This window comes from Canis lupus, chromosome 3 (genome assembly GCF_048164855.1).
Source record: "Canis lupus baileyi chromosome 3, mCanLup2.hap1, whole genome shotgun sequence".
In the NCBI taxonomy this organism is placed as follows: domain Eukaryota; kingdom Metazoa; phylum Chordata; class Mammalia; order Carnivora; family Canidae; genus Canis; species Canis lupus.
Window position 1 is genome coordinate 9,251,400 of NC_132840.1, and position 22,447 is coordinate 9,273,846.

Consider the following 22,447-nt stretch of genomic DNA (forward strand, 5'->3'; position numbering starts at 1 on the left):
TTAATCAGAATCATCATAAGAGCTTTCATAAAAAACATTCCTGGGGCAGCCTGGGTGGCTCAGCGGTTTAGCGCGCCTTCCACTCAGGGGGTGATCCTGGAGACCCGGAATCAAGGCCCACATCGGGTTCCCTGTGTGGAGCCTGCTTCTCCCTCTGCCTGTGTCTCTGCCTCTCTCTGTCTCTCTCTGTGTCTCTCATGAATAAATAAAATCTTTAAAGAAAACCAGATTCCTGGGTCCCATCTCCAGAGAGATTCTGTTTAGAAGGTCTGCTGGGGGGCAGCCCCGGTGGCGCAGCGGTTTAGCGCCACCTAAAGCCCGGGGTGTGATCCTGGAGACCCAGGATCGAGTTCCATGTGGGGCTTTCTGCATGGAGCCTGCTTCTCCCTCTGCCTGTGTCTCTGCCTCTCTCTCGCTCTCTCTGAATGAATAAATAAATAAATCTTAAAAAAAAAATACTTAGAAGGCCTGCTGGGGAGGGAGTCATCCCAAGCATCTGTAATTTCTCCCTGTGCAACGGTCATTTGGAAAAACTTCAAATCAATAGAGAAGTTGAAAGAATAGCACAGCACACATCGAACCAAACTTCTCTTAGATTTACTGATTGTTTAATTTTACCACATTTGTTTCAGCCATCAATTAGTCAATCTGTCTATCCTATGAATTTCTTTTTTCTAAAATCATTTGAAACTAAGAAATGTCATGTTATTTCATTTTTAAATACTTGAGGATTTATTGCCTAGGAAAAGAACATTTCTTATATGACATTACCATTCTCATGTCCAAGACAATTAATACTGATTCAACAATGGAGGGGGGCACTGGAAGGGATGAGCACTGGGTGTTATATGTTGGCAAATTGAACTCCAATAAAAAAAATAGACAAAAAAACCAATGTCATTTAATATATAATCTATATTCATATTTCATAAATATGGCAATGTGCTTTACAGTTTTTTTTTAATATTAAATGCCTACTCCTATCAAAGAAACCCCACTTCTTAGATTCTGGATCATATCTCTTGCCTTAAGGCTTCTTTTCCTTGCATCATCATTTTTTGCCTCTTTCCAGGATTGTTACTATCATCACATAAATTCATGCTCTGACATCACCCTTCCCTTAACTTCACATGTCCCCACTCCTAACTCACCTATAGCCCCATCTTTTGGCTTTTACAACAAAATTTAAATCCTTTAAGTTGCTGACACTGGCTCTTTCTACTTCATTATGTCTTACTCTCTTCTCAAAACATTCCTAGGTCTTTTGCCCTCTCAACTCCACAGAAACTCTGGTTTTAAGGTCACCAACAATCTTTTCTTCCAATACAGGGCTCATGTCTATGCCCTCGTATTCCTTGACTTTTCAGATGCTTTTTCCATACCTGATCACTGCCTCCTCAAATGTCGTTTCTTCCTTTGGCTTTTGTGTCAACATATTCTCCTGGTTTCCCTTCTATCTCTGTGGCTGGGGCTTCTTGTTCTCTTTGGCTCACCTTGGTCTCCCTTTCTGACTGACCTCTGGGTGTGGGAGTCTCAAGGCTCTTTTATCTATTGATAGTACTTCCTCCTATTGCCATGTGATCTCATTCAGCTCCTTGACTTTGCATCTACATACTGAGAGATACTGCCAAATTCATAACTAGCCCTGACCTCTACTGTGAGTTCCAGTCTCCTATGTGCAACTGCTTAATTGATATGTCTGCTTAAATGTCTTAAGAGGCATCTCAAATCTAACATGCCCCAGTTTTTGATTTCCCCTTGTCCACTTTGCCTCTGCCTCTTAGTCTTCCCCATTTCAGTTGCTTGAACCACTCAGTCTCTAAAGCCAAAGCCTAGGAGTCAAAGTTGATTACCTTGCAGAGCCCCCCCTTAGCACCACCTATCAACTCCACCTGTAAGAGGGACCCTGAGTGCCCATCTTTTCTCACTTGCCCTGCCTTTGTGGTCCAAGTCCCCATTATCTCCAGTGTAGATCACTTCAAGAGCCTTCAAGCTGGCCTCTCTGATTTCTTTATTCCCTCATCTATTTTCCTGTTGATTTTCTTTTGGGGGGTGGGGGGGGTCATTCCTCTGCTTTAAAAATGCAAAATTTCCCATTACAATTGAATGGAATGAAACTCTTTACTGGCCTATAAATCCTATGTAATCTGGCCCTGCATGGCTATCTCTGAGATGGCATCTTTTTAATTTTTTTCCTCAGGTTTTTATTTAAATTCTAGTTAGTTAATGTACAGTGTAATATTAGTTTCAGGTGTACAGTTTGGTGATCCAACACTTCTATACAACACCCAGTGCTCATCACAAGTATACTCCTTTATCCCCAGGAGACTGCATCTTGATCACCCCACCATAGCTGTCTTTACCTTATCTTTGCTCCTTAAACCTTCCCGGTTTTATTTTCTTCATGGGACTTACATATCCTAATAGTACTTGCTCATTTGTTGACTGGTGTTCCACTTATCATCCTCTTTAAGTTTATGGAGTTGTATTCTTTTGTGATTTGTTCGTTGTCTCCAGTATGTAGAATAGTACCTGGCACTTATTTGGTAGTAAATAACTCTTGAAATAATGAATGAATAGGTGAATGATGGCAACATTAGAAATCTGGGATTCATTCTACACTCCTCTCATGCTCTTGCTTTCTAATCAGTATCCAAGTGCTGTAAATTTTGTACTGTTAATTTTCCTGAAATCCCTCCCCTTTCCTCACTCCACCACCCCTGCCTTGGGTTATGTCATCAGCTCCCAAATGGTGTCTAAATCTCTGCTCAAAGGCTGACTTCTGAATACAACTTTTTCTTTTCCTACAGTAGGAACTAGTCCTTCCTTTAGCCATAGGACCTTTAAGACTTTATCACACTTATTTCTTACTGTGTTTATCTCCTTTTACTTTATTGTAATCCCTCTCTAGGGAGAGACTACATCTTTCTGTTTTTGTTTTTGTTTTTCGGACCTAGCATAGTGCCTGGCATGCAGTAGATGTTCAATAAATGTTTGAAAGAGAGTGACTGAATACAAATATATGAGCCTGGCTCAGTGGGGCCATATAAAAACAACTATAGCAAAACATAGACATAAAATTTAGATGTTGAACTTTAGACTTTAAAATGCATTTTAAAATCAAGTCCATCTATTACAATTAAATGATGATTGTTAAACCTACTTTTGTGATTACTATGCTTTCTATCCCACTATCTTTAGTTCTAGCCTTTAATGTTTTGTGTGTGTGTGTGTGTGTGTGTGATAATTTTTACATAAAAATAAATCTGCTATCCCTACATTTTTCTTATAGAGAATAACTTAGGGCAAAGAACCCCATGATATACTCAAGTTTTAGAAAATCTTTTTTTTTTTTTTTTTTTTTGCCCTTTGTATCTTTTGGTGTCTTTTAAATATGCTTCACATATCTAGAACAATTTAGGGAAACGATGAATAAAACTATTCACATATCCTAGGACCCTAATCTAACCTTAGGTGGTTTGAATTTCATTCTTATTTTTGCTACAATACTCACTCCATGTGTATCTTTTGTGTTCCTAAATATTGAAATCAGAATGTCTATGTCCATACTGGTTAAGAAAATATAGGAAGCTGTAACTTTATAGTATTTCCAGACAATGAATATACAGTATGTTTTGCATGTAATTTTTATCTCCTTCCATCAAGTGTAACAATATGTTGAATTTGCCATGGGCCTTTAAAGCTTCAATGTTGTGAAGAGCTCTGCATGAAATTTTAAAGAGACTGGACCTTTCATCTTCACAGCAGCGGGGCACCGCACTATAGGGACAAGAAAGGGAGAAAGAGAGACAGAACATTTCTGAAGCAATAGCAAAAAAATAACAGCAGAAGCAATTATTTCATCAAAGGTTGATTTTTTTTATCCCCCCCCCCCTTTTTTTTTTTCAAATTTCTTAGCTGGAGATTGTCTGCCTTATTGCCTTCATCTCCTGGTGTATGTTTAATTTGCAGGTTTTACATGGTCAAAATGGGGAAAATTTCATAGATGAAAAGATGTTTATTTTAGAAGGTGATGTTATTGATAATAGCATTTAAGTGTCTTTGCAAGGGATCTGTGTATTAGGTGTGATGCAAAGAACTAAATTTGGCATTCCCTAGAGTTCTTAGTCTGTTGATCTCCTTGGGGATGTGAGTAATGCAGATTATTTTCTTTCCTACTTTGCTTTCTCCTTTTTCTCCCACAAACATTAGCACAAACTTTGACTGCTCTGGGAATGTAAGAGAATTTTTTGTCTTCCTTTCTGTGGCTAGGATCAATAATGCTTTCTTCTTATTTGGGGTGGAATGGGGCACTCCTGGCTGTGGTTTCATTGTGTCAGTACCAGTTCTTATGGTACATCATTCTGCTGCCAGTGAGGATAACCAAAGTGGGCCACCATCTTCTTTACTATGATCTTAAGAAATCATCATAGTGAAATGCCTGGGCTTCCCCAAGGGCAGGATCCAACCCCCTCACTCAAATGAAGCTCCAGAGAGCTGTGTTTTTGGAGTTGGGAGGATCATGTCTCCCTCCAGGTATTAAACTTGGTATTTTCTCTTTTCTGCTATTGATTTGGTTTTAGTCTCAGATGACCTGCTCAAACTCCTCTTTTTCTGTTTTTTTTTTTTTTTTTTTTTTTTTTTCTCTTTTTCTGTTTTATCTTCTCTAGGATATTGAGAAGATTAAGTATTTGCTTGGGCTTTGAGGTCTTTGGAGGAAACCCCTTTCTGCCATATCAGTTTCCTGTTGGTGTTTTAACAAATTACTACTAACCTAGTGGCTTAAAAAAGTCACAAATTTATGTTCTTAGAGTTCTGGAGGTCAGAAGTATGAAATGAGTCTTATGGGGCTAATGGTGTTGGCAGGGCTGTGTTCCTTCTGGAGGCTTCTGAAGGGAATCTCTTTCCTTGTGTTTTCCAGCTTGTAGAGACTCGGTGTTCTTTAGCTCACGGCCCCTTCCTCCATCTTCAAAGCACATCACTCCAATATCTGCTTCCATCATCCTGTTTCATTCTGGAGATTTTTTACTTAATCACATCTGTCAAAACTCCATTACCATGAAAGGTAACATATTCACAGGTTCATGGACGTCTTGAGGAGGGGAGTTATTCACCCTACCCTCCTCCAACATTATACTGCATAAAATTCCTATAATCCTCATCTGGCTTCTTTCCATTTGTGAATGCTCCATCCTCAAGTGCGACAGTTATGAACTTACTGCACAAGAGAGAGAAGTTTAGTTATCCTCTTCTCTACAGTTCCTCTTAAGTGTCAAAACAGTGATCAGCTTTAGGAAAGCAAACTTCTTTCAGGGATGGCTCCCTAGGTAATTGGGAATGTTTTTTCCTTATTTTTAAGAAGACTGTGGATGGAGTCTGACGAAGCAGAATTTTAGGGGCCACTGCTTTAGTTTCAGCCTGATGTATGGAGGAACAAAATAGGTTAGAATCTCAGCTATTCTAAACTTGAGTAGAGATAATGCTTAAATTTACTAAATATCTCTTGTCATTTTTTGGGCAATCCCCTCTCTGACCAACTTGAAACTTCTAGTTTCAAGAAGATCTCTCCCTTCTTTGTCAAATATAATCACTGTAACCTCTGTGTTCCCATAGCACTTTTACATACCTCTATTGTAACCCTGTTCTTAGGATTGTAATTATTGGTCTGTGTTTCTGAACAAATGGACTAGTTTAGGGGTAGGAATCCTGCCTTATTGTCTACCTTCTTATTCTACTACTGTGGTGCTTGGCACAGAATAAGCTCTTAGCAGATATTTTTCTGCATGAGTGAATTACTAAACAGCCCTATGGAGTGAGGCCCAAACCTAAGAAAATCACAAAATCTCCTTTAATTCCCCTATCTCCCCTGTTTACACTCCTTATTTTGCGCTTGCTTCATGCCTTCCCTCTGTTGGACTGCTTTCTCTTCTCCAAACCACTTTCTATTTCATCTTCAAATCTTTGTTCCCACTGTGATAATATATAAACTGACAATTGTGGAGACTACTCTGTGCTAGCCTCAATACAAAGCACTTGACAGAAATTTAATCCTCACAGTACTCTCATGTGATTGTCATTTCACTTATATCAATTGAGATGCTTAGAGAGGTTATGTAATCCCTGAGACCACACAGCTAGTAAGGAGTAGCTCTGGGGTTTGAACTCAGTGGCTCAGCTCCAGAGTCCATATTGATAATTCCCACCGCCTCCTGATAAGGGCTTCCATTCAAAAAGAATTGCTTAGTATTTCCAAAAAGCTCTCCATTCCCTTTGTCTCCATCATAATGTCTAAAAAATGCACATCTATTTAGGATTGAAGTTGGAGTTTAGATATGAGGGCTTTTCTACAGTGTAAGTCACATTCTTGGGCGAATACTGGATAGAACCACCCTGGAAAACTCCTTGGGATCCATTGCCAACAACATATCTCAATCAACCATAGCCATGAATGCCTGCAAATTGATTTCCAAAGAAACAATAGACATTACTTCATGAAACCACATCTACCATCTCTTCCTTCTATGTCACTGGTGTTCAGATTTTTTTGTGTGTAAAGCAGTGGGACCCATTCTTCAAAAAAAAAAAAAATCTCATGTAGACCTCCCCAATATATAAAACAGATAAAAGTGTCCATGAATTTTCTATCAGTGTGGTCTCCCAGAGTTGTTTCATAAATCCATTCCTTAAGCACACAGTACTCTTTGCTGCAACTTCTTTCTCTCACTCCACTTGCCCCAGTTTTTATATGTATTATCTGTGGGTCTGTGGGGAGAATCCAGTTGACCTATGTTTATAATAGATTTGTGGTATATATTCTTCAACAACGCCTTATGTGAATTCAAAGCAGGCCTAAAAACAGCAAAAGATGGTAGAAATATACCATTGGGTTTCCAAATACGGAGGAAAAAGAGCTCACTGAGGACCCATGGAGGACCTGTTTGTTTTTTAAGAAGTCTCCAGTGGTGATGTTACCTTGATGAATCTACAGTCCAGGCCCTGGCCTTTATCTTGACAGGTTGAAAATGATTTCTTGTGTAAATTTTGTGGCTTGGTTGGCCTGATACTTGAACCAAATGGATCCCTTGGATGGGAGTCATTGTTGCTCAGGAAGTATTCGAATATGCACCATTATCACCTATGCTGATCTGAAACTCTTGATTCTTTGCTTCTGTGGCTCAGCAATGCCTTTTTAAATTGACACATTTTATCCTTAGCTATACTGATACATACAGCAAGGATACAATCAAGTATTGCTGACCCAGAGGACTTTCTGCCCCTTTATGGGAGAGAGCATAGCTAAGTTAAGAACACAGGTGTTAAATTAAGTAAACAGTGCTGAATTCAAATCCTTGGCACTGCCTCATATAAACTATGTGACCCTTGCTAATTTTGGTAACCTTTCCAAACTCATTTTACCTGCCATATATTACAAACAACTAGGGGTTGGAGCACCTGGGCGGCTTAGTTGGCTAAGTGTCTGCCTTCAGCTCAGCTCATGATCCTGGAGTCCTGGAATTAAGCCCCAGATAGGGCTCCTTACTCAGTGGGGACTCTGCTTCTCCCTCTGCCCCTCACCCCACTTATATGCTCTCTTTCAAGTAAATAAATAAAATATTAAAAAAAAAAAACCCAAACAGAAAAAAAGCCAACTAAGAGTTGTGAAGATTAACTGAGATACAGTGTGTGAAAGTCCTTGCTGCTTGGCAGAGGAGATTGCTTGGTGATTGGTAACTGCTAACTTTGTTAGTATTTCAGGTGGCCTCTCTTCTCTCCCCTCTGATCCAGTTTGTATTGATGTGCATGTTTAACTTTCAGAGGTTCCATCTTGTTTCTTTTAATTCCAGATTCCAGGAGGTTGCTCTGTGTGGTTCCAAGAGGCGAAACACAGGGTCCCTAGTGCAGCTAGCTGCTCATTATCTCCTCTGCCATTGAGACAGTCATGTTACGAGGACACCCAGTGCTAGTTTCTGCTCCCATCTGTGTGCAGTGCCAACCACTCCACTGCTTTGAACCAGGGTGAAAGTGGAAGCTTCCTCCATGAAGGCACAGCTCTTTCTCTGGCTCCTATGTGACTTCACCTATACTCTGCCCCTTTCTGCTACTCAGGTATGTGTACTATAAATGCATTATACACCAATCACATAAATCAGTGCTTCTGGGAGGTTCAAATGATGCATAAGTAAGTAAATTGTCTTTCTTCACTCTCACAACCATACTCATTGTAGCTTTCCTTTTTTTAAGATTTTATTTATTTATTTTGAGAGAGAGAGAACATGAGCAAAGGGGAGGGGAAAGGGAGAAGCTGACTCTCTGATGAGCCAGATGCAGGGCTCAATCCCACGACCCTGAGATCATTACCTGAGCCGAAGGCAGATTGCATAACTGACTGAGCCACCCAGGCACGCCTAATTGTGGCTTTTTAATGTATATCATTCTAGCCACCTTTCTATACATTTATGTACTTATTATTTTAAAAAATGGTATCATGTTATTCTTTGGCAACCTGCCTTTTAAACTTAAAATTTCTTCATCTTTTCATGTTAGTGCATAGATATATGTCAGGTTCTCCTAAATTTTTGTGTACTTTCCATAGATGGGAGAATCAAAACTTCCTAGAGAGTATTGATGATTATTTAGCTTTCAAGTTTTTTTAATACTAAAAAGAAGGTTTCAGTGAAATTTTTGGTTCAAAAGACATGTGCCCCATTAACATTTTGATAGATATTGCCCAACTGTACTCTTAAAAGCTGTAACACTTTATACTCCTATCAAGAATGTGTAAGAAGGCCTATTTCCCTATACAGTCACTGATACTAGATCTTATTTAATATTATTAACTTTTGATGATTTGATGGTTAAGCATCTCTTTAATTTACATTTCCTGATTATCTTTGAGATTAAGCATTTTTCACAGGTTTATTTTCCTTTGTACTTCTGAATATACCAATTTATATCTTTTTCTCAGTTTTATTTTGGGTTGTTCATCTTTTTCTATTGCTTTGTGGGAGCTCTTTGTATACTATGGATTTTAGCTCTTGATTAAATACATCATAACTGTTTTCTCTAGTCATAGTCTTGTTTTTGTATATTTTGCTATCTGTAGAAATAGTAAACTTTATCTAGTTTTTGTTTTCTTTCTATGAAATTTTTTGTATTTGTAAGATAATGTGAAAATTTAAAAATTACTCAATCTTTTTTTGTGGTGAAATAGGCTAATAATACTGACATGTTACAAATAAGGGAAGTATAGTTTATGGAATTTAAGATCTTACAAACCTCAGCTATTTTCAAATCAACCCAACAAGTATTTATTTAATACCTACTATGTGTTTAGTGTATTGGAAAATAAAAAAATAAATGTAAAACATGGTTTCTGCCTTCAGGGCACTTGTATGTGAATCACAAATACTTGGCTATACCTTAGAAAATCATATTGGCCATTATTTAGCTAAGCACTAAACTTTGCTAAAGAAAAAAATGGTATTAAAAGGAATGAGATCGGAGGGTGTTTGGTTGGCTCAGTTGATTAAGTGTCTGCTGTCAGCTCAGGTCCTGGGATCCAGCCTTGAGTCCCTGAGTCCCAGGTCAGGCTTCCTGCTTAGTGAGGAGTATTGTTTTCTCTCCTCTTCCTCTGCCCCTCCTCCTGCTTGGGGTTTCTCTCTCTCTCTCTCTCTCTCTCAAATAAATAAAATCTTTAAAAACTAAAAGGAACTAGGTCAAAGCAACTGGGTGGCGTAGTTGCTTAAGTATCCAACTCTTGATTTTAGCTCAAGTCATGATCTCAGGATAGTGAGATCAGGCTCTGCACTGGGCTCTGTACTCAGTGGGGAGTTGCTTCTCTCTCTCTCTCTCTCTCCCTTAGCCCCTCCCTGGGCTCATGCGCCCCTCCCTCAAGTAAATAAATAAATCTTCAAAAAAAAAAAAAGAAACTAGGTAAACACCTAGCACCTGGTAAAGGCTATAGACATAGTGGGGAAACTTGAAATGGAGCGTAGAGTCTGGGAAGATTTAGTTATGAGGTTATAGTACCTTTATGAGTATCTATTTCTGCATAACAACCCCAAAACTTCATGGCTTAAAAAATACCTATTTATTTAAGTTCACAATATTGCAGGTTGACAGTGTTGGTTGGGTTAAACTGGACCCTTCTGGTATAGAGTAAGCTTAGCTAATCCTGGCTGGGCTTGCTTATGGTGTATAGTCAGCTGATAGATTGCCTGGGCTTACTGGTTTATGATGGTCACATTTTTTTTTTAAGATTTTATTTATTTATTCATGAGAGAGAGAGAGAGAGAGAGAGAGAGGCAGAGACACAGGCAGAGGGAGAAGCAAGCTCCATGCAGGAGCCTGACATGGGACTCAATCCCAGGTCTCCAGGATCATGCCCTGGGCTGGAGGTGGCACCAAACTGCTGGGTCATTGGGGCTCTCCCTGATGGCCACATTTGAAACAGCCAGGATGACTGGATCTGTTTACTACATGGGCTCTCAATCTTTAATAGGCTAGTTTGTGTCTGTTCCCATAGTGAATACAGTTTGAGGATAGAAGCTGCAAGGCCTTTTAAGGCCTAGCTCAGGATTAGTATATAGCCATTTTTGTGTATTTTATGGGTCTAAGCTATAAGACCATTCCAGATTCAAGGGGTCAAAAAGTATACTGTGCCTCTTGATGGAAGGTACTAAAATATTGTGGCCATTTTCACAGTCTACTGCAGAGCTCCAATTGAGACTTCTCTTTGATGAGTGATTTAATCCTTATTATGTGTGATGATCATGCTCAAAATCTCTGATAAGGTCAGCTAGAAATACAATTAGCAATAGAGTAGAAGTCTGAATATGAATGACTTTTTTTTTTTTCCTTGGCCAAACTTGTATTGGCTTTTTAGGGAAACTTTCTTAACTTTCTTTCATCTTGTTAAAATGAAATGATGAGGAATGGTAATCCTAGATTTCTAGACTGGCTGAAGTGATCTATGATAATTTTGCCCCCTGATTTTCCCTTTTAAAAAAGTACTGGTAGAGTGAAGGAGCGGTATTTAGTTGGGCAATGAATGCCATGGTCACAAATACAAAGCATTAACTAAAAAACTACACATGATATTTCTGTAATTTGGAAGAGCCAGTTTCTAGTCTTGATTTCTCGTATTCATCTCTGTTTTCAAATTACTTAACCTTGTAATTTCTGGTTTAAAAAATTCGTTTAAGTGCTCTTATTTGGTCTTGTAGAAACAGTGTGGCAGTTAGATCAATTCTTGTGTTTACTATTTGGAGGTAAGGGGAAGTGGCCAATAATTCCTTTCTCTAAGCTTCTCTCCCTTTTAGTGATAATGGTAGCTACTTGGTTCAGGCATAGCCAAATTCGACTGCTGGTTCATGTCTTGTTTATCAAATAATGGTCTCTTGGCCAAACCTTTAACTCAGAATGAAACATGAGTGATACGACGGTGTAACCTAAAATACTGTATATAAAGATGGTACTTTAAAAAGACTCAAGGTTATTCTCCATTGTTTGTAGTTCTTCCTTTCTTAAGCAGACACACCTTGTGATTTCTGTATATTTACACATAAAAGCCCAATATCTCTCTGATACTTGCACCTGAACAAAATGATGCTAGTTAAAATAAATCTGCTATTCAATAGAGGAATGGTATATCATGGTGAAGTTGTCCTGAATGCTAGAGCTAGAATCTTATTTGAATTAGAAGGATATCTGCTAATTTAAGGTGCCCCACAGAGACATATAGGGCTAGAGCTTTCAGCAGTCCATACTATCGTTATTGAGAGACATATTTATATCTTCCAGACTAGTAATTAATCACTCAGTGGGGTTTTTCTTTGAGGGGATGTCATGTGCTCATAGAGTATCTTTTTGTACTTCCAGGAACCACAAAGCATGGGCACAATTAAAATGCTGATTTAATTTATTATATTGAGGCATGGAATGAGAATGTTTAAATGATGTTGACAGGGCCAGAATTTCAGAACCACCTTTTTAAAAATAGAAAACAAATGCCTATCCCCTAAATTAAATTATATTAATAACATGTTTCTGTAAGTTGCTTGGAAGCAAAATAAAGCTCTTGACATTAATTAAAATTTGAAGATGTATCATTTATTGTTAATGTGCAGCCTTTGTTAGGGGAAATACATTTCAACAGGATCTATTTATGAAAATTAAATGGGGGAAAATTGCCTATTGAGCAAATGTCGCTTAATAAGGCTGGTTTTCTTAGAAATGCGAATTCTTAAGTAACTAAAATGTTTTAATATGCCAATAATGGTTTCTATTTTTGATCCTCTCAAATTGTCTTTGTTACTTGAATTTAGATATTTCCACACAGAATTCTATTGTCAGGGGGCTTGTAAACTCTAAAAACTAAGATGGCTTTCATATATTTTGGGGGTGTTGGGTAACATGTATTTGCAAAGAAAATTTCATCTGAAATTGATGTGGTTAGATACTTGGACCTCCTCAAAAAATCTCAGCAGGACCAGAAGCCAAAGGGTCCCATTAGCAGCCTGTAACTAGCTCTCCTCTAATGAATGCTATGTTATGTGTCTAGAAATGATGCTATCCTCACACAAGCTCTAAGGTACCATGAGATAAATGGATAGTTGTTTGCCCTGCTGTATCATGATGAGGGGGAGCAACAGAGTTGCCTCTGTGTAGAGCTCATGTGCGGATTGTATTCTGAAAAGTAACACATCTCCATTGTTGTGAAGAAAGGTGGTTTCTTATCCTATTCTAAGTTTTATTTGCTTCTGGCATTGGAGCAGAAGCATTTGACTTGGGCTTTCAAAGTTGATATCAAATAAAACTCTTAGATAATGTTAAAATGATCTGTTCTTCGGTGAATGAAATAAACCATAAATGATGCATGTTGTTCCTTACCACATTGCTGCCATTTTTGTGGACCTTGATAGTGCAGTTACAGAGTGGGAATTAATCAACCCCTGTTGATTTTGCTAATTCTGATGATAGTAGCACAAATAGCACAGAAAAAAATGGAATAGTTTGTCTAAGTGTATTCTCCCACTGGTTAAAATTCAAGCAGCCACAATGAAGTCAATATTTATTTTATGAACACTTAGGTGATGTGAATTTTCTTCTGGGAAATATTCCTATTTTTGTGGAAAAACTCCTTGACTGAGGTACCAAATAACAAACCATTGTTGACATTTTTTCCCCTCCTCCTTTTACTGGTCCCCCACATCTGTTTAATCACCAATTCCTGTGGCTTCTACTTTTTAATATCTAAATGTTATGTTCCCTGCGCCTCCTCCCCAACAGGCTCCCAAACTGCCATCACTGCAAATATTGATTTGTTTATCTGTCTGCCCTACTAGGCTGTAAACTATTTGAGGCCATGAATCATGTTTTATTTGACTTGGCCATAGTGTCTGGCACCTTCTGAGTAATCTGTGTATATTTGACATAAATGGAGGTTTTTATGTAAACCATTCATTCATCCTCAACTGGGGGCGGAGGTGACTTTGGCCACCTACTCCCCCAGAAAGGACATTTGACAATGTCTAGAGACATTTATGATTGTTACAACTGTGAGGTGTGTGTGTATGTGTTTGTGTGTGTGTGCTCCTGGTATCTGGTGGGTAGAGACCAGACATGTTGCTGAATGTCCTACAATGCACAGAATTGCAACAAAAAATTATCAGGCCCACAATGTCAGTGCCCAGGTTGAGAAACCCTGTTGTAATTTTTCAAAATCTCTCTCTCAAGTAGATGATGTGTAGTAGGAGTTTAGATATGAGAAAACACACTGGAAGAGACTAAATTACTATTCCAAGTCCACCTAGCTTAGGATAGTGTTAGAAACAGGAAGTGAACCTCAAGCCCAGGATTCCACATCTAGATAATAATAATAAATATTTAATTTCAACTATTTAGATGATTATTATACTTTTTAACTTTACCTAACAATTACCTTAGATTTTAGCCTTGGAAATCTGTCCATGTTCTACTTGACAGTAATAATCAAAATTAGGCAGAAATTATTAGGGTGCTCATTTGAAAGTTATCTCTCATGGAGATTCCTTTAGATCTTATAAAAAATACTTGAATTTCCAGGTGTCTTGGTGGCTCAGTGGGTTAAGTGTTGGATTCTTGATTTCAGCTCAGGATCATGAGATTGAGCCCTACGGTGGGCCCCACACTGGGCATAGAGCCTGTTTAGGCTTCTCTCTCTTTTCCTGTCCCTCTGCTCCATACTCCCCCCTCTAAAAACAAACATAGAAAAAACAAAACCCAAAACTTAAATTTCCTAGATATATGTATCTTCCCATAGAGAATGAATTTCTTTAGCAAAATGACTCAGTTCACAAATGAATTGTGATATAGTTCTGAAAGATTAACAATATTAAATATTTTTATATTATTAAAATTAAGACCTGGGATATCTTAATTGGCCATTAGGTATTTTGAGCTAATGCCTGATTAATTTCTAAAAAATGTAGTACCTATATACTTCTATGATTCTGCTGAATACAGCTGCTTCAAGTGCCTGAATCTGGGTATCACCTGAGATTGGAAATAAAACTATTGTGTACCGGTACCCAGACCACTGTATATTGTTTAGCCATTGCCTCTCTAGAAATAGCAGGGATAGAGCATGAAAGATGCAGATGGGAACAATTACAGTGGTCAAGAGGAAAAAACAGTTGATTTAAACAAGGGACAGAAGTTCTATGTGCAAAGATATATCCGATGTACAAGACTTTGAGAGAAAAACAAAGATATTTAAGACATAGTCTTTCCTTAAGGAGTATTGAATTAGTAGATGAGATTATATATATATCAAAATAAGGAAGACCAGACAGCACGGGAATCAAATGAATGATAATAGCAAGCAATATGGAAAATGAGAAGTATTTCATATTGGTTAAGTGTGAGAAGGAATTAACCAGTAAAAAGATAAACATGTATCATTTGGAATCTTTCTAACTTAGAAATGTAAGCTTTGAGCATTGGCTAAAATAATATTACATAGTAAATTATTCTAGGTAGTATTTTTTATATTGACAAAACTCTTTTCTGAAATCTCTGTCCATCTTCTTGATAACTAGATGTTATTCAAAAAGTAAATATATTTATGGAAAGATTTTATTTACCATTTAAATTTTTTTCTATTCTATCAGTTCCTGATATTTGCAAGAGCTGAATTCTTCTGGGTTCCTTAGGGCTTTGTGCCACATGGCAAGCGAATTATAGCACTTTCTGTATAAATTCCTTACAGCCACTTGAAGTAGAATTTAAAGAATATGTAGAAGAAAACAAAATGTGTATTTCCATCCTGTCTTTGAATATCATCTTTGCTTTACATGTAAACTGTGGTTCCCTCAAAGTTGGGATGGGTGGTCATTCAAGAACTGCTGGGTCAAATGATTAAAAGTTAGTTCTTTTCTAATTAATTAATTAATTAATCCCGGGACTCCAGGACCACGCCCTGGGCCAAAGGCAGGCGCCAAACCGCTGAGCCATCCAGGGATCCCCGGGAAAGAGAATTTTTTTTTTTTTTTTTTCAGGAAAGAGAATCTTAAGCAGGCTCCATACCTAGTGCTGAGCTGATGTAAGTTTCGACCTCATGACCCTGAGGTCATTACCTGAACCCAAATCAAGGGTCCAGTGCCCAACCAATGGATCCACCCAGGTGCCCCGATGAAAAGTTAGTCTTTTTTTTTTTTTTTTTAAGATTTTATTTATTTATTCATGAGAGACAGAGAGAGAGGCAGAGACACAGGCAGAGAGAGAAGCAGACTCCCTGCAAGGAGCCCGATGTGGAACTCGATCCCAGATCCCAGGGTCATGCCCTGAGGAGAAGGCAGATGCTCAACTGCTGAGCCACCTAGGCATCCCTGAAAAGTTAGTCTTAAAGGAAGATTTCGGTGTATATTTTCAAAATCATGAAAGATTATCCATAGTCCAAGATTATACTTCAGAATATAGTAGAGAGGAAAGTGTTTGAGAGGAAAGTATTTGTTAATTGACAGTACTTCCACTTTATATTTTAAAATCCAAATTAAATAAATTAGTATTAGGTTGAACCGTGTTGGCCAGTAATTGGCAATTTCATGGTGTAGTGCAGCAATGGCTAAATATGCTGGAAATGTAGAACACTCCAATTTTGAAATTGGCAATTGAAGAAATTTTATGAACACATTAACAAAACACATTATGACTATATTAACAAGAACATCAGATTTATGGAAAAAATGTGTCCCACCCAAGAATATCAACCTTTACAAGATTGGACTGAAGGCAGTTATGTTAAGGCAATTTAAATAGTTAAATTGTCCATCTGATTCATGGCAGAGTATGATGATATTTCATGTAAAAATCATAATATTAAGAAATCTCAAGTGAACTGTAGAAAAAAAGTAGGTAACTTGGTGATTTCATACCCCAAATCCAGCTTGTTTCAAGTTGTGCATTTAGCAGGCATGTTTGAACATATTCAAAAAAGCAAAATTAAACAGACCTGAGGTGATGTTATTTTACATTGAGATATTATACAAATATTTTTTTAGCTTATGAAATATGGCAGCTGAAAGGATTAATTTTAAATTTCAGTCAAACATGTCTAAATTGAAAATAGTAGAAACTATGGTTTCCAGATCATTTGAGATCATTTATTTGGCTGAATAGAGGACACACTATTTCCCTTCAAGTAGAACTGGTGTCAGGTATGACTGTGAAATAGCCAGAGATTGTTTTCCATCTTGTTCCAGACTTTTTATGTTGTATAGTGTCCACTTATGCCAAAACCTAATTTCAGAGAAAGATCTTTACTCATTCATAGCAGAATAAAATGTCAGAGGTTTACTTTGTGACCACTTGCTGAAAAAAGACAGTGAGGAAACTAGAAGGTATATTAAAACACTTCACAGAAGTTGAAGGTACCATGGTTGCTTGGTGTAGGGAAAGGAAGGAAGATGAGGGGTAGGCATGGATAGAAACTTAAAGGCTACAGTAAGGTTATGTACATCAAATGTGGCACAGAACATGCTACCCAATATAATGTAATAAGCACAGATAATGAAAGCTGTGATTATAATAATGAGTAAGAGGGACCAGTATATGGCTCTCCAAATAAGAAGAGTAGATAAGTGGAAGATCTCAACCAGGCAGATTATAGTCTTGAAGGAAAAAATACTTGAATAGGGCTTTGCAAAAATGAAATGAAACAACCTGAAAGAGAACTTTCTAATCATTAGAGTGGTTGCATATAATCCAGATCTATCACTTTCAAATCTGGTCACACACCAGAAAATCTGGGGGAGAGGCTTGTTGAAAGTACTCCAGTGGTTCTGATTTAGTAGGTCTGGTTGTGGTTTGGGATCTGTATTTTTGTAGTACCTGAGGTCCTTCTCATGCAGCTGGTCCATGAACATTTGGATATGACTGATCTCAGTGATCACTTGATGAGGCCATCGTGCAGCAATTTGGGCATCAGGTAGAAGATTGGGGGAAAATTCAGTTTCATTTCATTAAATATATTTTCAGAGTGTTTTTAGAATGTATGATTTCTGCCTTCCAAAAAAAATGTTTGGTTAAGAACATTTAAAAAATACAACAGAGTTGGGGCACCTGGGTGGCTCAGTCAATTAAGCATCTGCCTTCAGCTCAGGTCATGATCCCAGGGTCCTAGGATCAAGCCCCACGTTGGGCAGATATCCTGTGAACCTTTGGGTAAGCTTCTGTTCAAGCAGCTCAAGGTATTTAGACTTGAGTGCTTTAGTTTTCCCGATTTCCTATTCCTTCTCAATTACAGAGGGAACTAAATCAAATAGTTAAAAATAAACTGGCTTACCAGTGAATAATCATAGTTCTATCTGCATCTATTTTTAAACTTATTTTTAGGGATGCCTGAGTAGTTCAGTGGTTGAGCATCTGCCTTTGGCTCAGGGTGTGACCCCCGGTCTGGGGATCGAGTCCCACATTGGGCTCCCTGTGAGGAGCCTGCTTCTCCCTCTGTCTCTGCCTCCCTCTGGGTGTCTCTCATGAATAAATAAATAAAATATTAAAAAATTTAAAAATAAATTTATTTTTAGTTTTTAAAAATATCTTATTTATTTGAGAGACAGAGACGGAGATAGTGATCGAGAGAGCACAAGCAGAGAGGAGAGGGAGAAGTGTGCTTTTTGTTGTTCCCTCCCTCAGCAGGGAGCCGGATGCAGGGCTCATCTCAGGACCCTGGGATCATGACCTGAGCTGAAGGCAGACACTTAATGGACTCAGCCACCCAGGCACTCCTATCTATATCTGTTTTTATGGACAGCTTCTCCATGACCAAAAAAAAAACCAAAAAACAGAGGCCTATAGACCTCATGTTTATCTATGGAGAACAAGGGGTGGGCATATTTGATCAGATTTCTCTTAGCAAAGTGAAGTAGAGTTGGAATACTTATCGAGAATTTCCTAAACTTAAAAAATTATAGATGAGCTAAGTAATTTAGAAGCAAATGATCCAGTTAGTCATTCTTATCTCAGAAACTTCTACTTTAAGCTTTTTCAATGGAAGGTTTAGATTCTGAAAATACTAGCAGATCAAAGAAGAAACTGATAACATACTGTGAATATAAGTTTTGTATGAATGCTGTTGAAATAGCAGAAATCATGAACTGTGTGGAAATATTGCCCTTGATAGTATCTGTATGTGAGGCAGTTTCGTTCGTCCTTGTGAATGCTAGAATAAGGACCCTGGAGTGTTGATTATGGAGGATGAAAATATGCATAGAAACAAACAGGTGAGGTTGATGAACAGTAAGAAAATTGAGAGGTGAGATGAGGTTCAAAGTATATATCAAGTTGGGCCACTAAGGGGGATTTTTGAGATGGAGACACAGTTGATCCTCATTCACAAATTTGTAATCTGTGAATAATTTGCCTATTTGCTAAAATTTATTTCAAACTCCCAAATCAGTACTTGTAGTTCTTGTGCAGCTTTTTGTGGACACACAGAGATCAATGAAGAATTTGAGTTACCCTACATGCACATTCTCAGCTGAGGTAGATTAGGCTGATACTCTACCTTTGTCTTTTAGTGCATATAGTGTAGTCATTGTGTGAGTGTGTGTGTGTGTGTGTGTGGTCTGTTTAGGGCCACATTTCCCACATTTTTGCTTTTCGTTGGTGACTGTGCTCTTTAAAATGCCCCCCAAAATAATGCTGATGTGCTGTCTAGTGATCTTATGCACAAGAAGGCTATGATGTGCTTTACAGAGAAAACAAGTGTGTTAGATAAACTCCATTCAGGCATGAGTTACAGTGCTGTTGGCCATGAGTTCAATGTTAATGACTCAAGAATATATATTAAATAAGGTGTCCTTAAACAGAAAGACATAAAACAAGGTTCTACAGTGTTGATGAAAATGTGACCAGAAGTTCTCAAGACCCCACTCTATATTTCCCTTATGGTCAGTGGTTTGCTAATTCAGTATTTGCAGCAACTTTATAGAATATAACTACCATGAATAATGAGAATCAATTATAATATTTTGGGTCAGTCAAAGAAATAGATTGGATATTTTAATGTTTCTCATTTTTTAAGCTCAAATCCTTGGAGTTTTCTCAGAAGCACTTATTTTCAAGAGCATGCTGGCAAATCCTAACCTTTAGTGTGGTACTAGTTTTTGTGAAATAATTATTCTTCTCATATGGGAAATTGGCAGGCTGAACATTCCATTTACTTAAACATTCTGCTAAACTAATAAGTTTGGAATTATGTTCTTTGATGTCATAGACATTTTTTATGTGAAAATTTGCTTCATTTTCCTTAAATTATAATTCTAGTATAAGAATTATAACACCTTCTTACTTTGGCTTTATGTCAACATTTGTTCTCAGACCTTTCAAGTTTACTCCTTATCTAGAGCCTGACTCTTGGGGCTGGAATTAGAATGTAGTATATAGCTTAAGAGGAAGGTTCTAGGAAGCCTGTCTGAACAAATACAGTAGTGCTTGAAAGAGGATAGGTTATAGACTGGGGGATAAAGTGATGGTGGAGGAACCAGAGAGCCAAAGAAATGGATCAGGGAACCTCATATCTGACTATTGACTAGGGCAGATTGGAGACTAGAGAGGTGAAGCTGAAAGCAGCAAGGAGCAAGTAGCTGAGAAAAAGGATGAACTTTTTTCAACAGTTCCAGGGTGCTGTGTCTAGGTGGGGTTTTTTTTTCTTTTTGGGGTTTTTTCTTTTTCAAAATAATTTTGCATATGATTCTCTGGGGTTTTTTGATCTATGGTTTGTTGTTTTCACTAGTCTCAGAAAATTCTTAATCATTTATACTTTCAAATATTTCTGTCTCTCCATTCTTGGACTCCATTTACACATATATTAGCCATTTGGTATCCTCCTACAGCTGTTTGGTTTTTTAATTTTAAAATTTCTAGTTTTCATTCAGTTTTGCTGTGTGTTTCTGTTTGGATACTTCTGTCAATCCATCTTTACATTCATTGGCTCCCATCTGCTAATGAGCTCAACAAGGAAACTCTTCATTTCTAATATGTTTTTTCATTTGACTCTTTTTTATAGTTTCCATTGCTTCACTGACCTTCCCGTCTGTTCATGCGTGTTGTCCATCTTTTCCTGTAGATCCTTTGATATATTAGTCCTAGTTAAGTTTATTTTTATTTTTTTAAAAAGATTTTATTTATTCATTCATGAGAGACACACACACACACACAGAGGCAGAGACACAGGCAGAGGGAGAAGCAGGCTCCCTGCAAGGAGCCCGATGTGGGACTTGATCCCGGACCCTGAGATCACACCTGAGCCGAAGTCAGACGCTCAATCACTAAGCCACCCACGTGTCCCAGTCCTAGTTATGTTTAAATCCCTGTTTGATAGTTTAACATCTAATCATTGCTCCTGTTGGTTGGTTTAATCATTTGACAATGGCTTGCTTTATTTTGCTTTTGTGTATGTCTTGTACTTTTTATCAAATGCTGTGTATTATGTGTAGAAGATCCAAAGACATTGTGTTAAATAGTAAATTTGCCTTGTAATGGGCATACCTTTTCTTCTTTCATGCCGTTAGTGTGGATTTTGAATCTATCTGTTCAGGAGTTGACCTGGATTTGGATTTAGTTGTTTTTGTGGTTATTACCACAGACTTCAAATTACTTCAGCAGTGGCTGCTGTTATTTCATGCTTAGAGTCAGATCTGGGGTGCTGGAAGGCTTTTCTCAATGTTCTTGTTCTACCCTGCCTGCTTGAGCCACAGTAGGGATCTCTCATTATGTTTTTGCTTTTCCCAGTGAAAGGTTGCTGTTGCTTATTAGATGATGTTAGGCGCCTGGTTGGGGCAGGAGTTTTTTTTTGTTTTTTTTTTTATTGTGTTGGTCCAGCCTCAGACTTAGGCAGGCCCTGTGTGCCTGGGCTTTGGGATGGTTTCCTCAGCATTCCTTCCTCTGCTCCCTATGGCAGCTAAACTCTACCTTGTGTCTGTGGTTGGTTTTACATAGGAGAATATTTCTTGTCTCTGTCCTTGGAGGAGCTGACATCTACCTGGTAACAGTCCAGAATCCTGGGCCCAACAAAAAGATTCTCTGCCTTGCTTCAGAGACAGGGTTTTTGCTTTTGTTGCTTCATTATAAGTGATGGATCTTTGCCTGGACTCTGGGTGTGGCAGGGTTTGTTGTCCCTCCTTTGGTGTCTTAAGGCTATTGCTTTATAAGAGAAGAGTCCATTGGATTACCTTTCTGCAGCAGCAGCAAATGTATCCCTGAAGGAGGCTGTTCTTGTACCCAGTCTTTTTCATGAGTGTGAGTACCCAACAGAGGCACAGAACAGGAATTTTGAGTGGAAACCTTCCTTGTATTTGGGCCTCCTACACTATTCCAAATGGGTATACTAGCCCATCCTTGCCCTTTATGAATGGATTAAAAATTTGACTTGTTTTTCTTACTTGCTTGGAAGATGACCACTTATTTCTGTCTTGCTTCAGCCAAAGGCTAAACAGTTTACGTGTCCAATGTCTCTTTGGAAGTGCTTGTCCCTCTTTGGAATTCAGGTTATTTGTTGGATTATGATTTTAACTTTCTGATGGGCTCAAGCACAGTGAGAATTTTGTAGATTCTTTGACTTTTGTTGTTGTTAGAATGGGAGCAATATTCTTTTACGGCATTTAACATCTAAGTGGAAATGGGACTCTGAGTTTTTTACTTGATCTATGTGCACATGTATTACCATGCTAATTAAAACAAAATCTTGTGATCAACTAGAAAGCACTAAAAACACTTGAGAAACATAACCATCCTTTTTCTCTTTACATCTGTAAGGTAGTTTCACAACTTAATATGTCTAAAATTGTGATGTGTTTTACAGTTGATAGACTATCATAACTTAATTGGCATGATTTATTTTCTAAGTAAATAAAATAGTAGTGTCTAACAATTGATGGTGTCTTAGACTTGAGATATATTACACAGG

The 22,447-nt window shown here is 37.9% G+C and overlaps 1 long non-coding RNA gene across 4 annotated transcripts in view; it reads left to right on the forward strand.

Annotated features, from left to right (window-relative positions):
• Positions 1–22,447, forward strand: part of LOC140628059 (uncharacterized) — a 136,718-nt gene that overhangs the window by 72,468 nt on the left and 41,803 nt on the right. For all 4 annotated transcript variants that reach the window (XR_012026482.1, XR_012026479.1, XR_012026485.1 and 1 more), the window contains one exon: positions 7,845–8,106. This is a non-coding gene — a long non-coding RNA (uncharacterized lncRNA). The remainder of the gene's footprint in view (positions 1–7,844; positions 8,107–22,447) is intronic.